Genomic DNA, 16,948 nt, shown 5'->3' on the forward strand with positions numbered 1-16,948 from the left:
ATCAAGGCCAACAGGCTGAGTTACTTTAAATGCACATAAACAGGGATGGGGAAAGAGCCTTTTCACACTCCTGAAGCTTTCTTTACCAGTCTTCTCACATAGGCTTGGTGTGAGTGTTGTTTTGAAAGGCTGAGGTCAAATATTTTGTTTCAGAGTTCAGGTTGTTTTCCCCCTTTCCTGAAGAGCAGCCACTGTCTGTTATTTCCTGCAGGGCATGTGTCAAGCCCATCTCAGTGGGGCTGGCTCTCCTTTCCAGAAAGCTTTCCCAGGGAAAGGTAGGCTGACCACCCTCGCGATGATAGCTGCCACTTCCACCGCTTGCAGTGAGGAAATTCAGCTTGACTCAGGGAAGGAGGCCCCCTCCTGATTTCCACAGACAGGGATTGCAGTAGTAAGCAATAAATGAATGGGGGAAACAGAAGACATTCTGGAGGGCCAAGGGGAAAGTACTCTGAGAGTGGTTGAAGAGGGTTGAAGGGGTGGGTCTGAAGGGATGGTGAGAAAAGGGTACATGAACATGAAACATGGGGGAAGAGTGTCAGAAAACAGTGCCATGTAAGTGTAGGCTAAAAGAGAGTGTGGGGTCTGTAGGCAGAATATAGGATGCAATCTATGCATAGAAAATTATTGCAGTGCTAAGCCTCTACAAATAATTGCACCTCTGAGATTGAACATGAGGTGCCAATGTGTATCAATTGCTAATATATACATATGTATGCAGTCTTGTAAAATATACTTATTGCAATATCAGTAGGTAATACTATATAATACATATCTATACACTATATAATATATATCTATATATAATTATTTTCAGGGTTTCAGCAGTACAAGGTGTTTCAGCACAGTAGAGCTGATACACACTTCCTCCATTGCACACTGAACAAGCAGAAGAGAAACTTCACTCTTTTAAAGAGTCAGAAAACAAAAACAATTTTTTAAAAAATGAAGCAACGGTGAGATTAAGAATGTCTGTCTCTAAAACAAATGGAAATTGAAGGCAGTCCTGAGGACCTTGCAGATTAACAAGAAAAGAAGACACCACTACCTTAAAAAAGTTACCCAGTCTGGGGACCGGGCAGTCATTTCACCCTCCAGTACAACTGGGTATGATGTTAGCAGCTTTTTCACATGCAGGAGTGTGAGTTGTCCAGACACCTGAAAATGCAATATGCAATGCAGTGCTGTAGCCATTTTTCTTGTGTCCATAAGCATTTTGTCCTGTGTCTACCTGTGTACAGGGATATAACCACATACGGCATACAAACACATATAACAGCTAGCTTAATGCCTGCTGAGCTTAAATACACACATATTAACAAGGTATTTATTGAGGGAGCTACTGCCTCTTTATCTCCTTTTGCATTTTAATAAAAGCAGCCTTTCTGAAGAAGCTAATTATGTAGAGGCTCTCTGTATCTCATAAATCTCACCCATCTTACTCCAATTAAAAAGTGGAATACAACTTGTATTTAGATTGCTCTGATCAGGAAGACCTGAAGAATGTTCCCCCACTCAACATGATTTCAATTCATCTTTATTTTACTTTGCTAGAAGTGCGTCTTTGTAACTCGCGGTGCTGGGTGAAGTGCCCAGCTGTGACGTGAGACGTCGGGTTCTGTCAGTCACATCAACTGATGTGATGTGACAGAGCCTAATGTGATGGGACCAATGCCCTGCTGCATGTCTACTGTGTCACTGCAGTATTCGGGGTCTGGATTCTCTGAGAAGAAACGCAGTGAAGGAAGCCGGGCTTCCCAGGGCTGATGAAGCTAAATGATTTTGTAAATGAAAATGCAGCAAAGTGTTTGCTGCATATGCAGGCACAAGTGGCCTATTTAGTATGGGGGTTTTTTTCTGTTTGTTTTCACTGGCAAACAAATGATATCTAGCCGTGAATTTTGCATAAGTTTTCTGTCCATCCTGTAGAACTCTCACTAGGGTCTGTCTGAGGGCAGGACTGGAGTGTTGCCTCTTGGAGTGCCTCTCTGCTTGGGACAAATGCTGTTTCTGGAAGACCTATCCACTACTCCCTGATGAGTGCCACAGTGCAAATTTGAAGATGTCCTCCTGCAGCCCCTCCACATTCAGAGCCAATAGCCACTGCTTTTGCCAGCAGCTTTTTCACACCAATCCTACCCTATGCCCTTGATCCTCAGCAACAAAATGTCTTGAGGCAGCTTGTCCTAGTAGTGGCAGTTCCTCTCAGAATGCAAACTAGTCTCTGAAAAAGCACCATAAAGTTCACTCAGATCTTAAAAAATGTTTTCAGAATACTTCCAAGGAAATAAACCCAGTAATCACCCATTAAGACATCACACTTAGAAGAAATGTTGTCTTTTAAGTATATGGCTTTCCCTACTCTTTTGGCAGTGACAGTCCTTGGATCTCTGTACCTTGTTCCTATTAGCAGTCCTTCCACATGAGACAGCCACAGGAGCTGGTGAAGCCCATAAAAGAAGGCAAGTCAGTCTTGTCATCATCATCTGCCAGTATATAAAGCTCCCAGTGAAACTTGATGGATAATGAGAGTAAATTATCTCTTTCTCAAGTCAGCTCCAGGTGAGAGTTCTAGCAAGAATTTTTATACCTTTTAGCTAAGTGCTTCACTCTGTGAAATGCTGACCATTCCAACATTGCATTATCACTAGTTTCACCATAGTGATCTTAAACAATTGCTCTGGCACTAAGCAGCTATTTCATTTTAGGATAAAGCCAATTTTACAACAGTTTTTCAAAACGGCTTTACATGGGTCACGTCGATCACAGAGAAATTACTGATTAGCTTTTTACTTTTAAACCCTTGAGTCTCTGTACATATTGTTTACTGTAGAAATGCATCTCTGTTTATTATTCTCATTAAGAAGTAGTCCAATAAATAGCATGCAGCAGTGTTGTAGGAACAGAGAAGCCGTTTGGGTTACATGGAGATATGGAAGAAACATCTCGTGTCAGAATCCACAGAAATATGCAAGAAAAATGGTATATATCTTCTGGCCTGTCAGCCTGTTGCTATTATAAAAAGCTTATTTAAAGAAAACCTAACAAATAAACCCCAACTCAATCAAACCTATCAATTTTTATGTTGCTAAACAATCAATTTATGCTCCCACTCCATTTAAGAGTCTCCTGAGCATTGTACATTCCATCACTGGAACTTTTTTGGTTTTTATTTTACAGTGGGAATTACTGGCTTAGAGAAAGGTAGACCAAGCATATCAAAAGGGCAAAATAAGGCAAAATGCTTTATTCTGAGAAAAGCATCATTGGGATTTTTTGTTGCTAATACAAAATGTGTTACCTTGGGAGAAAACAGAAAAGGAGCTGTGCTCTCTGGGAGCACAGAGAGAGACAGAGAGCAAATCCAGGAACTGGAGCTTAAAAGGGTTTTGAAAGTATTCATTTCAATAAGCAGGATTCACAAAGCCAAGGTCCACATACACAAAACCCAGAGGAAGCTCTGTGTCTCAATATCTCAACAGTCCCAACACTGAGATGAGTGGCAGAGGGGAAATCGGGAAATCAAAATGAACTCATACTAAATGCTGCTGCATGGAGCACATGAGCAACACCTTTCTCCACTGCCATACAAAGCTGCCAACCCACAGCATTGAGTCAAGCAAGTTTTTAAAAATCTAACTTTAAGCCAAGATATGGTTTCCTGTACTTAGAACTATCAATCAGTCTCTTGAATGTAGATTACTGTCTCATTCCTCATGATGGAAGATGAACTGGCAGAAATATCATTCCTCCTGGGAAGTAAGTTCAAACACTTTCCAACTGAGCATGGCTCAGGTTTCCCAGTCATGTGCAAGAACTCCAACCTACTAATCAACTCCTATTTTCCAAGAGGCAGACTTTCCTTTTTGACTGCACCACACCCCTTCCCCCTCAGGCCTTCACACCATGTCTCTGACTGACAGTGACTGTGCACTGGGGTAATGACAGTGCTTCTGGGTGCCCTCCTACCTCCCCAGGGCCATCACATCTGAGGTTCAGATGTAGGGATGGTAAGGCTGCAAAGCCCTGCAGGGCTTTGCTCTGCAGAGCTCTGTCCAACTAAGATAAGGGCAACCCTGCATGCATGTGGTAACATCACTTCAAGGCTATAAATAAGCTTTGTGGTGTAAACAGAGGTTCCTGGATAGGCTCTCCTATCCTTAATAGTTAGGCAATGTAATTGTTATTTATTTTTTAATCGTTCTCTTTGATTTAATTGCCTATATGCTCCCTAGGGTGCATTTTAATTACCAAATGACTGCTTTGGATCCTGGCTAAGTACTTCCACATAAAAGTGAGTCTTGAAATTTAGGAAAAGATGAGTTCCTCATTGCTGGACAACAGCTGGCAGCGGCCCATCATTTAAAATCCAGGATTTACAAGGTACAGGTAGAATTCTCTCACTATAAATGGAGATGGCTGGTGGGAAGGAGGTTAAGAGGGTGACATCTACCTATTTTCTCCTACCCATCAATGTGCACAGATGGATGTGGTGGCCATGTTCCAGTGCATGGGACAGTCATGGGGCATTGTGTTCCACCTGCATTTCCACAATGGCTCCTGGAGAGATGGAAGCTTGCAGGCAGGATTTTCCAGAAATGGGCTGTTAGCTGCCAGCACTGCTCCTCTGGGATTTGGTCCCGGTAGGTGCTGACATCACACTGCGTGCTCTAGTGCTCCAGCACTGGATGGGGAGATGGCAATCATGTGTGAAGAATGTCATCAGAGCATCATCAGTCTGACTCCAGAGGAGAAGGAACTATTTCTGTTGGTGACATGGTCTCTGACAGGGTGCAATAAAATCACTGCCATCTGTGATGGCTAAAAATACTTTGGGAGTTGTCCAGGAGGAGGGTCACTGGAGGGAATGGCTGTGCCTTGGCAAGAAGATGACTTGCATAATCCAATAGGCATTCTCCTCCTCCAGAATTTATGTCTCCATGATTATTGGTAAGGAATGAGGTAGAGGAAGACATAGCAGTTGATGGATTAGGATGCCACTTAATTTTCATTATGTGTCTCTTCAGATGGAAAATGAGACCTTTTAACCTTCTAGCAAGATCCCTGCTAGAACCTCAGTTGTGGATTCTGTAAAAATGAGACTGCTTAGACACTTAAGGATACTTCTTCACCCTTTGTGCAAGTGGCCGTTAAATGGTGCTGTTATGTTTACATCTAATATTTAGGCACTTGGATTCTGCTTGTGCAGACACAGCAGCAGCCCCAGTGGGATAGTTTCAATCTTGAAGGACTATCATGTAATCATAGAATAAAACTTTATTCCATCCTTCTGTGTGCATATTGGCCTCAAATGCTTGGAGGAGCAGCAGAAAATATTATTTTGTCTGAAACTTTTAACAGGCACAAGAAAAAGTGACAACAATTGAAGTGTGGACACTGTACATAAAATAATTACATCTCATGGCTTTTCCTTTTGGGGAAAAGAAATGCCATTATAAAAGTAATTTCCATGGGGTGAGATTTGCAAAAGCACCAAGCATACACTGTTGGGACAAGATTTCTAGAAGGCTTTAGCTGTGGCATAGAAATAAGTGTTCAGATGTCCAAAGAGCTCTAAACACTAGATTGGGAGCATTTACAAAAATCTGGCCTGTATTTTAGCGCATAAATGGAAGCCAAGCTATTTCGAAAAATCTCACCTCCATGCTGGGTGTTGAGCTGGCTTGAAAAATAAGTCTTAGTCTGCAGCTGTTTTGGTGGGGTGATTGTTTTTTGTTTTGGGGTTTTTTGGTCTTGTATTGAGATTTTTTTTGTTGTTTTTAAAAGAGAACTGGTCTTGCATGTCATTAAGTTGTTTACTGGTTTTGTGGAGCTTTTTGCTTTTAAGCATATATTTCAGTTTGTCCATCCAAACAGTCAAGTTGCCTTTAAGCAATATTGACATACTCAAAACTAAGTATGTCCTTTGTTGAGCTGGAGATTGAATTTATTTTTTAAAATACTTTCCCATTTAACTGTGAAATGTACACTGTCTTTACCAGCAGGCCACATGTGTGGAGAAGGTGGGACTGAATGGGGACCAGCCACAGTAAAGCAAAGCTTATCTCAGAGTCCTGTAGCTATGTAACTCTGCAAGTGTCTTCACAAGAAGCTCTAAATATTGCAGTTGAGCCACAAATAAACATAAGGAAGTTTTTTTAGGTATAATATTGACAGCATTTTTTCTGGAGCTGTGCAACAAGAGTTGAGTAGGCTGGAAATGTGCTGGAGCAAGTCCAGAGAAAGGCAACGGAGCTGGTGAAGAGTCTAGAGAGTAAGTCCTATGAGGTGCAGCTGAGGGAGATGGGGTTATTTAGTCTGGAGAAAATGAGACTCAGAAATGTCCTTAACACTCTCTATAGCTGTCTGAAAGGAGACTGTAGCCAGGTGGGGGTCAGACCCTTCTCCCGGGTAAGAAGTGACAGGACAAGAACAAAGTGCTTCAAGCTGTGCCTGGAGAAGTCCAAGCTGGACATCAGGAAGAATTTTTTCACTGAACGGGTGGTTCAGCCTTGGAACTTAATGGTGGTTAAACATGGACTGCCCAGGGAGTTTGTGGATTCACCAATCCCTGAAGGGGTTCAAGAAGCTGAACATGGCACTCAGTGATGTGGTCTAGTTTAAAAGGTGGTGATCAGTCAAAGGTTGGACTTTATGATCTTGGAGGCCTTTTCCAAACTTGATGATATTGTGATTCTGTGAAAGTGGACCTATAACAAAAGAAACAGGATACTTGTATCCCAAAAAGCAAAAACAATTATTCAGGCTGTAAAGTCTTTTCAGAGAGCCGTTCTAAAGAACAGTGAAAATGGGCACCCTCCATTTGCTCTGAAGCCCAATGCTCTGGTTAGAACATTGAAGGGTAAGGCAATATATCTTCTGTTTCTTTTAGAGGAATATATATCTACTTTAGGTATCAATTCAGCTTTGGAGAATAATTTAGTCATACTTGCAAATGGCATTCCAACAAAAAAGGTCATCAGATTTGACAGCATTGGATTGACTTATGGAAAACTAAGGCTGACTTTCTGGTGTTAAAAATGTTAACCCTTTTCCAGCAGATACTGATGCCAGGAACTTCTAACAATTTTCCATAAAGGTAGGAGGAGATAGGAGTGCAGAACTGCCTACACAATAAGCAGTTTTTTCAGAATATCTCAGCAAAGCTTACTTTAAATATTGCATCCTATATAAAAGCCTAAAACTCTTATCAGATATTGAAAAGGTATGGACAACTGCTCCTATACAGGATTTAATGGATTGCTGGTCAGGCGATCTGGAGGTTGGCTGATGGATGAGATAAACACCTCTCATCACTATGCTGGATCAATCCTTACTTAAGTGCTAGATTTATGACTGCTTCTCCCATCCATTTTCAGATTCTGTCATTGTTTCTGCTTTGGCTCAGGGCCAAATTAAGTTGTTCTACTATAAGTCAATGTTTAGAGCCCCAGGTCCTGAAGCAGAAAGTGATTTCACAACCTCTGCTCTCAATTAAAAGAAAATACAAATTTTGTGAATCTGTGTTTGTCAGTGTATAGCACATACTGCCTTGGCATGTCCACTCTGTGTTCTCAGGGCTTTCAAAAAATGGGGCACTGCAACATATAACCTTGACTGGAATATTTTCTGGACATGACATGACCTGATTCTTAATTTCTAATTCTTCTGATCCCAACTTTTGGGAACAGAAAGAATAAAGGGACAGGATGAGCAGTTCTGTGACAGGCATCCAATTTGCTTCACAGCTGAAACCACCATATCTCACAGCCCCCATGATTTTTTGGAAGCATTACAATGTTTTCATTCCACAGAAAACCTGAAATTTCCTGGGCTCATGAGATTCCAATCCAGCAGGCAGCTACTGTGTTGAAATGCCACCCAGGCATGGGTGTGGCCAAGCTGTGACAGAGGGGTCAGCACTTTCCAACATCTCCAGGTCTGCCAATCTCAGAGCTAGAAAAACCCACAGGGAACAATTTTTCATCTTCTACATAAACTTCTTTTGGGAGCAGTTCTTTTTCAGAAGAAAGTTGCTAAGCATTTCCATACGACAGCTTCATTTTCTGTCCATCAGCAGCACAGTCTGTGCAGGCAGACTGCTGTGTCAGGCAGCTACCATGAACACGTGTCTTGGAGCTCCACCAAGCCTTTTTCCCGTAGAGATATTGTTCAGTTCTGCTGGAGGTACTGAACAGCAGAGTAGCTCTTGCCAAAACACTTCCTTGTACGTTTATTTAGCGTTTACAAATTAGCTATTCCTCCAGCATTTATCCACCCCTATTCACCTGCCTTTTCTTTTTTTTCTTTTAGAAATATATTGCCAGTAAGGACTTAAAAAGGCAAAAAGTGTTGTTTAGCTATCTGTAGAGAGAGTGACATGAAATAGAAAGCATATGCAAACTAACCCAATCCAGCCCTGACAGCTGGACTAATCATCATAAAGGTATTCATCATGAAAGTCCTTCAGTAGAGGGGTCCACAAAACATCTATGCACAATTTTTAACCTTGTGTTCCACAGAAGTTGTGTCCTTGCAGACCTTCCATGGCCTGGTAAGAAAAAGCTTGGGTGCATTATTATTATTATTATTATTACTATTATTATTATTATTAGTGTGTCCACATTCACTGATCTTCCTCTGGTTAGACAGGCAACCGTGACTGCAAACTCCCAGACAGGAGCAGAACTTTGCAACTCCAAAGCAGACATTTAAGTGGGAGGAGCAGCATTCTCTGCCTCTCTTACTCAAATTCTTGCACAAAACCTTTACTAAGGAAAAAAGTGAACCATAATCTCAAATTCTGAATTCAACAAAATTTCTAAATCCAGAACAAAGCTAAGAGCTTGGTAATCTTCACTGAGAGAACATCTTCCCTGAAAGGCCTGTAAATAGTATCACAACTCAAAATTTTCCAGTAATATTAATTTTCCATTTGAAAACAGATTCACTGATTTTAAAATATCTTGAAAGACAAGGATACAATATATCCAGGCAATAACACAAAAAAAGTATACTTAGCCCTCATCCACAAGAAGTAATTTGGTAAAGTCAAATAATTACCTGAAATTACAGTTATGGGAGATTTTAAACAGCTATTTTAATTTATTTAAGACTTATCTGGGATTTCAATCAGTGTCCCAATCTAAGGTGAAATAAAATTTCAGAAGATTTGTCTCTTCCATGGAATTTGAAGACTAAATTCTCAATATTGAGGGGATTACTGATCAAAATAAAATATTTTATTCTGATGTGCAGCTGTGCAGCACTGGGCCTGCTAGAAACTAGCACAAATTAGGCACTTAAATACTGCCGTAGAGGAGGGGACTCACTTCCTTCTTCTGTGTTTTAATCTACTGTTGACTTGAAGAGTGTCTTTAAAGGATTGAATATATAAATAATAATCATAAAATACAATTAATAAGCAGTCATTTGCTGAGTACTGTCTATACGGTTACTTCTAGTTGGAATGCTAGTCCTGAATATTTGAATTCCCTCTTTTGCCTTTCACCTTCTTTGCCAAGTTGCAATTTCCATACTGGGTTATATCAACAGTGGTGGGAATAATGCTTCTAACTGCATCTCCACTTCTATTAAAAACAAACATTTCCACATAAATCTGCTAATGTAAGGCATGGTATTACTTACATTTTTTTCCCTGTTAATGATGAAAACAAATGAGTAAGATTTATCTCTTTGACAAGTCATGTGGGTGTGAATCTTTAATTAGCATATAACAGGTTTAGACTTCAAGTCCCTATAGGCGTGGGAATCACTTAAGGAAGAAAATCCCACTTGGTAAATCTTTGGCTTCGGAAGCCAAGAATGTTATTTTAAGAGATACCTGTAAAGATGAAGATTGCAATCTTAGTGCATGTCAAGGTAAAAAAGCAAGCTATTTCATCTCCCAGAAACTCGGTGACCATACTTTGATGACAAGCCAGATGGCAGCTGTTCCCCAAGCCCGGTGCCAAGAAAGATGATTGGAGCTGCAATTTACCTTCCGTGGTGAAGCTCAGTGCTGGAGCATACCACAGCTGCGGATTTGGCTGCTGCCAGTAGGTGTGTGCACAGTTGGTTTCCTCCCAATTTGGATTCATCAGGTAAGAGGCTGTATCAGTACCCAGCAATTATGAAATTGGCATGCGTTGGATTGTTTACTCACAGTAATATTCCTACTGGACTTTATTAAAACACCATCTGTTGTCAGTACAGACAAAGAATCAAACCAGAAATATCCATGGAGAGTGTGCATGCGCACGTGTGTGTCTGTCTGTGTTCAACTGTGTTGCAGGATCAGGTCACATTTCATATTCTCCTTTCTTCTTTCATCTTCCTTTACAGGTAGCTTTCCATAAAATGCCTACATTCCTAATTATTTTTTTTCCCTCTCCTAATTCCACCTAGAGAAAGAAAATCTGAGTGGTAAAAAATAAAAACTGGTCAAAAGGAAGTTATACCTCTGTGAGTCATGCCAGAATGGAAATAAATGAGTCTTTGCAATATGGGTGGGAACAACATTAGTTTTACTACAAATTAAGGCTGAAATGGCTGAAGAAAAAGTCATCTGACTGAATGATGCTCAGTTAGAACAAACTTCTGAGTTAATGTGTAGTATATAGGATGAGTAATAAAGGATATCTGCCAATAGTAATATCTTTAGGGTTTGAGAAAAAAAAAAAAAAGGGACTAGCTTTTACAATCAGCTGTTTGCTCTTGATTACTTTTTTTCTTTAATCTTTCAGATGGGGATCAGATATTCTTAGTACACAGCTGGTCTCCACAAATGGCCAAGAATAATTTTTCATATACCTACATATAATTCCAGGTGAAATTAATTAGTTGGAATTCTTCATCAGGTAACACACTAATAAAATATGATGCAAGTAATTAAAAATGCAAATACAGAGAAGAGAGCAGTAAAACTTAGATATGTCATTTCAGTCCTACAAAAAGGCATCTGTCAATTTAGATCTTTAGTGCATGCACTCACACATACACATACACAAAAAAACCCTTTAAAAATAAAAATGTAAACAAGTCCCAGTTCACATCATAAGATTAAAGCTGTAATAAAGGGAGAGAACACAATCCAAAAACATCCCCTGGGAGAAGGAGAAAAGTGTGTTAAAATGCTTGGGTTGTTTATGCACTAAGTGTTTGGAGATCTCTCAGTGCTGAATGAAGGAGCTGGGGTATTTTAGAGGACCCACAGGGAGGTTATTTACTACTGTGGGGAGTCACTAAAGCCTGTTTTCCTCACTATACCCAGACATCAGAAAGAAAATATTAGTCCTAATATAAATCCACCTGTGGTGGGATTGTGCATGGTCGAGAGGGAGGCGATTTGCCCTAAATATGAGCCCCTCCTTGTTGCATTATTTAATTTCATCCACAGGTGGGCCAAAGCTCTTCCCTAAATTATAACCACAATTCCATTCCATAAGTTTGACTCTGGAAGGGTAGGGCATAATTTCCATGCCTACTTATAATTCTCTCCCTTTGTTTTCATCATCATCATCATCACTGCTCCTCTACCAAATTACTTAAGCTCTGAGTGCTTAAGTCTTGTAGCCTTCTCCGTGAAGACTAAAATGGATCCACTGCATTAAAAGAGCAACCTATCTAGCAATAATGCTCCCAAAATCTAGACCCTTGTTTTTTGAAACTCACAGAGGACTAATCTCCTCAAGTTTATACCAATGTTCCTCAAATCAGGAAGTTAGAGTACTTTTCTTTAGTGCTTCAGTTTTATATATCTATTTATTCACCTGATGAGAGGAATGTAACATTTTGCCTTGACTTATATTCTACGTAGAAACTCTTTTCTTTTTTAAAAAATAAACATATTAGTAGTAATAGTAATAATCTCAGACACTGGAAGAGTTTGTCCAGAGAAGCTGTGGATGCCCCATCCTTGGAAATGTTGAAGGCCAGGTTGGATGGGTCTTTGTGCAACCTGGTTTGGTGGAAGGTATACCTGCTGTGGCAGGGGGTTAGAGCTAGCTGTTCATGGAATTATAGATGAGAATCACATGCTGAGTTGGAAGGGACCCAGAAGGATTATTGAAGTCCAGCTTTTGACCCTGTACAAGACACCCCCCCCCCCCCCCCCCCCCCCCCCCAAGAATCACTGTATGCTTGAGAGTTTTACCCAAATATGTTGGTCACCAACAGATCATGCACTGGTAGAGTTTGCAATCCTGAGGAATATATGTCAGGTAAAGAGTAAAGTTAGGTCCCTGAACTATAGGAGAGAAGACTTCCAGCTCTTCTGGAAGATAGTGAACAGATTCCTCTAAAAGTCTGCCCTTAGGGATAAGGGACGGAACAGAGCTGGCAGATCTTTAGGAAGTCTTTCACAGATTGCAAAAACTGCCAATCCCCAGGGGCAAGAAATGAGGCAAAGAAGGCAAAAGACCAGCATGGCTGAGTAGGGAATTGCTAATCAAATTACAGGGAAAGAAGTGAATGCATAGACAGTTTAGGCTAGGATAAGTGACCTGGGAAGAGTACAGAGATGGAATACAGTTGTGCAGGGATGGGGTGAGGAAGGCCAAGGCAAAGCTGGAATTGAACCTGGCAATGGGTGCAAAGAATAATAGGAAGGGCTTTTACAGGTATGTTAACTGGAAAAGGAAAGTAAAAGAATGTGTGCCCCACCTGATAAACAGTGCTGAAAATCTAATACCAATGGATGAGGAGAAGGCTGAGGTACTCAACAACTTTCTTCCTCAGTCTTCACAGACAACCTCTCTTCCCACACCTCTCAAGTGGATGGATAGCAGGATGGGGACTGGAGGAGCAAAGTCCCTCCCACTGCAAGTGAAGATCAGGTTCATGACCACCTAACATCCCAATGTACATAAGTCTATGGTACCTGTTGAGATGCATCCCAGAGACCTGTGGGAACTGGCTGGCATAATTCCAAAGCCACTCTCCATGACGTTTGAAAAGTCATAGCAATCACAGAATCACAGAATCACGGAATCACTAGGTTGGAAAGAGCTTCAAGATCATCGAGTCCAAACCAACCCTAACATCTCCACTAGACCATGGCACCACATGGTCTGCCACATACAGTCTTTTTTTAAACACATCCAGGGATGGTGACTCCACCACCTCCCTGGGCAGACAATTCCAGTACTTTCAGGTGAAGTCCCAGGTGACTGGAAAAGGAAAAAGAACATTGTACCCATTTTTAGAAAGGGAAGGAAGACACTGGGAACTACTCACCTGTCAGCCTCACCTGTGTGCCTGAGAAGACCATGAAACAGATCCTCCTAGAAGCTCTGTTAAGGCACATGGAGGACAGGGAAGTGATTCAGGAGAGCCAGCATAGCTTCCCCAAGGCCAGGTTCTGTCTGATCAACCTTGTGGCCTTCTGTTGTGGGGTAACTACATCAGAGGGCAAGGGAAGGGCTACAGATATCATTTATGTGGGCTTCTCTAAAGCCTGTGATGCGCTCCCCCATGACATCCTTCTCTCTAAACTGGAGAGAGATGGATTTGATGAGTGGACTGTTAAAAGGTAAAGAAAGTGGTTAGATAGTGATGTCCAGAGGGTAGATGTCAATGGCTTAAAGTCCCAAAGAACATCAATGAAAAGTGGTGTCGCTCAGGGGTCCAGTGTTATTTCATATCTTCGTTAATGGTGTAGATGAAGGGATCAAGTGCTCCCTCAGCAGATTTGCAGGTGGCAACAGGCTGAGTGGTGCAGAAAAGTGTCAGGATTCCTATTTGTCCTGAACTCGTAGCCTTCCTCAGCCTCAAACCTTCAAGTTTGATGAATGGCAGTGCTTAGAAAAAGGAGGTATTTGGATCAGTACTGCAGCAGTTAGGCTAGGTAGACTCCCACACTTCACTACATCATGAAATATGAAACAACTTTAAGGTACTTAAGTTGAATTTTTAGAGAGAATACAGTGCTCACAAGCTGGCTTTCCAATGGATTATTCTTCCTGAGTGCTAACTTTGAAATGTGGATTTTGATGATTTGATAGTCTTCATTTGCTCTGATAATACTTACAAGCACAAACAAAACTTCCCAAGAATGCCAACCTTTCTGAAGAAGGAGGAAGTTTCCATATGGAAGTTTCCATAGCAAAGTACATTTTTATTCTGTGTATCCACTCAGCCTCCAAGCATCCTCTTTGGGGGTGGTGGGCAGGGAAGAGAGAAGAAAAAGGAAAGGTAAAATAGAGCTGCCAGTTGTTCCACAACACAAGGGTTTTTATGGCCCACAGATCCATTAGAAATTCAACAGAAGCAACTAATTACAAGAACTAAACCATCCTTCTCCCCAAAGTGCAGCATGCAGAAATGACCTGTTAGGAAGATGGATGCCAAATATGTTTGCCAGCAGCAGGGCCGGGGTTTGTCCCGCACTGGAGCTGGGAGGGCACCGCTGGCACACAGGCTGCCTCCTGCCCTACCTGTGCATCAACACTTCCAGAATAGTCTGCCATGCTGTGCACTGCAAACATGCTGAGGCTCTATAACATCTGTGCCAGCACTTCTGTATCCTTATAAATCATTTCCCAGCTCTTGCTGGGGCAACAAGGAAGAAAACATTGGTATATAAATGTAAATCACTGTATGTCCTATGGAATAGAATAATAATTGTGTTGATTTACCAGCCATGCACTGTTCCCAGGGATGGATGGGAAATATTGGCAAAGAAAGGACTGTACTTCCAGTAAAAGAACAGATTTGCTGAACTATATAAGAATGGTTGGAATAATCAGATGCTTCTGTCTAGGAAATTTGTTTCCTGTTAGACTAAGCATGAGGACTTCACCTCATTGCTGGCTGAAATGTAATTACTTCACCTCTAGTCATGTTAAAAATAAAGGTGGTACCCAGAGACATTATTTAATCAGTTACATGGTGAGCATATATAGGCAACTTTTTTCCCCTCCTGTGGCTGGTTGTGGATACCTCTGAAGTCACTGACTGCAAACATTCCCCGTGCATTCAATCTCAGTTGAGGCTAATGTTAAAACTTTCATTAGTGCCAAGGTTTTATCCACCAAATCTAAAGTCACTTTTGGACTGTAACTGTGAAGCCTATGACCAACTTTGCAGGATTTTGTGTGTTTTTTTCTCTCAAATTTTTATTTAAGACAAGCTCACTATCATGTTTAGTATCTCACCACTTACAAATGTGCTATGAAAAGAACATGGTAATTCTAGCACACAGTAAGAGCATCAACCTAGAGCTACACCAATGGGATAAAATGCCCACTAGTCAATTCATACTTTCTCATTAGCTTCCAGCAAGAACACTTTGTTTAATTTTCCACACCATATTGACCACAATAAACTATGTAAACATTTTTTAAAATGTTTCAGGATTTTTTTGGGAGACTGACAGACTGCTTTTCTTGCATGATGCTAATAATTCCTATCAAGATGTACAATGATATTTCATAATACTATCCTTCAGAAATCCATGTGATCTGCACCTGTATGCTTTGAACACCCAACCACCCAAACACACATATTGTAGTACATTTCATCACATTATGTGTTCCAGTTGTACTGCTGAAGCTGAAAAACATTTTTGTCACACTGTGCACCAGGGGCTGGATTCACACTTCAAAGCACAAGCAGAAATGTATGAAAAATCATGTGATACAAAATTTTGTTCTAAGGCATCTAGACCTAAGTTTGAAAAATATACCTATATGTACCACCTGTGAAATAGCACATTGTATTCCAAATCAGTATCATAGCATTAATCTGAATACCTTAGGAGTATTATTTTCTGGTTTAACCTATATGTGTATGACAGATATTTTTGCAGATTTTTCCTAGGTTCCAGTATTTTTTCCATGTATATAGCTCTGTTATTGTGAAAGATCCAGACACTTCATAATTTTTGAGTGTGTGCATGACTGAAGTTAGTAATGTTCCAGATCAAAATTAAAAATTATACAAAAATCATAAGATTTTAATCAAAGCTGTGATAGCAAGTATTATTCTTGGTAACAAATTTTCCATAATTATGTACACAGATTAGTGTATATTATATGCTACATTATTCTTATAGATTTCATTCTTCTACATTATACAGTATTATTATATAGAACAATATAGTATTATATAGTATAATATATATAATATATAATATATATTTCATGATCAATCAGTATCTTACTGTGAAGAACACAGCTGAAGAAATGGAAGCTAGTTGTAAGGGTCTTCACTCTTACCACATCAAAGCATCAAAGAAACCTGGCTGACTAGCACCAATCTCAATCTACCTTTTCTCAAAGGAAAATGTTTTTCCTACTTTTCCTGCAGTTCTCTTACTGTTGATGATGAGTATGTCCCCCTATCCACCACTGGATAAAGAGGTATTCCATACTTACAGCACCACAGCTCTAATCCAGGCTTCACATTCTGTTTTCTAATAAGAAACAAAACCAAGGAAGAAAAAGCATCAGTGCCATTTGGCAGATGTTTGAATACTCTGGCAAACAGATTTAGAGCCAATGGTCAGGCATTTTTGGTTCTCATGTAGTCACACGTCTCCTTTGTAAGAAACATACAATTGCACACATTCTGTGCAACAGATGTAATGCTATCATCTAACGTTCTACCTCCAAAAGACAACAGAAAATGGAAATGAAATTAAGAGCCTCAGGTTTTCCTACCAAATCAAACTCATCAGCATATCAAAGATAGGTTTCCATTGACAATGCTGCAGTCAATGAATTTCCAGCTCTTTTCTCAATACCCTCTGCGTCAATGCTTAATGTCTGACTTGAAATCAAGCTGGTGAGGTAACATACACAAAAGTTAAAGCAAAACAACATCTAGATAAGGCCATCTGGTTAAAGTAATTCTCATATCCACACAAATAGACCAAACCTTATAAATACTCAATAAGATAATCCTCATAAATGACATTAAAAAAAAAAAAAAGAGACATTGCCATTTA

At 40.3% G+C, this 16,948-nt stretch overlaps 1 long non-coding RNA gene across 1 annotated transcript in view; it reads left to right on the top strand.

Annotated features, from left to right (window-relative positions):
* Positions 1 to 9,988, top strand: part of LOC310916003 — a 55,538-nt gene extending 45,550 nt beyond the window's left edge. The window contains exon 3 of the long non-coding RNA XR_014591245.1: positions 9,912 to 9,988. This is a non-coding gene — a long non-coding RNA (uncharacterized lncRNA). The remainder of the gene's footprint in view (positions 1 to 9,911) is intronic.
* The last annotated feature ends 6,960 nt before the right edge of the window (positions 9,989 to 16,948 follow it).

The sequence above is a fragment of the Zosterops lateralis genome (genome assembly GCF_965231275.1).
Source record: "Zosterops lateralis genome assembly, chromosome: 1".
Classification (NCBI taxonomy): domain Eukaryota; kingdom Metazoa; phylum Chordata; class Aves; order Passeriformes; family Zosteropidae; genus Zosterops; species Zosterops lateralis.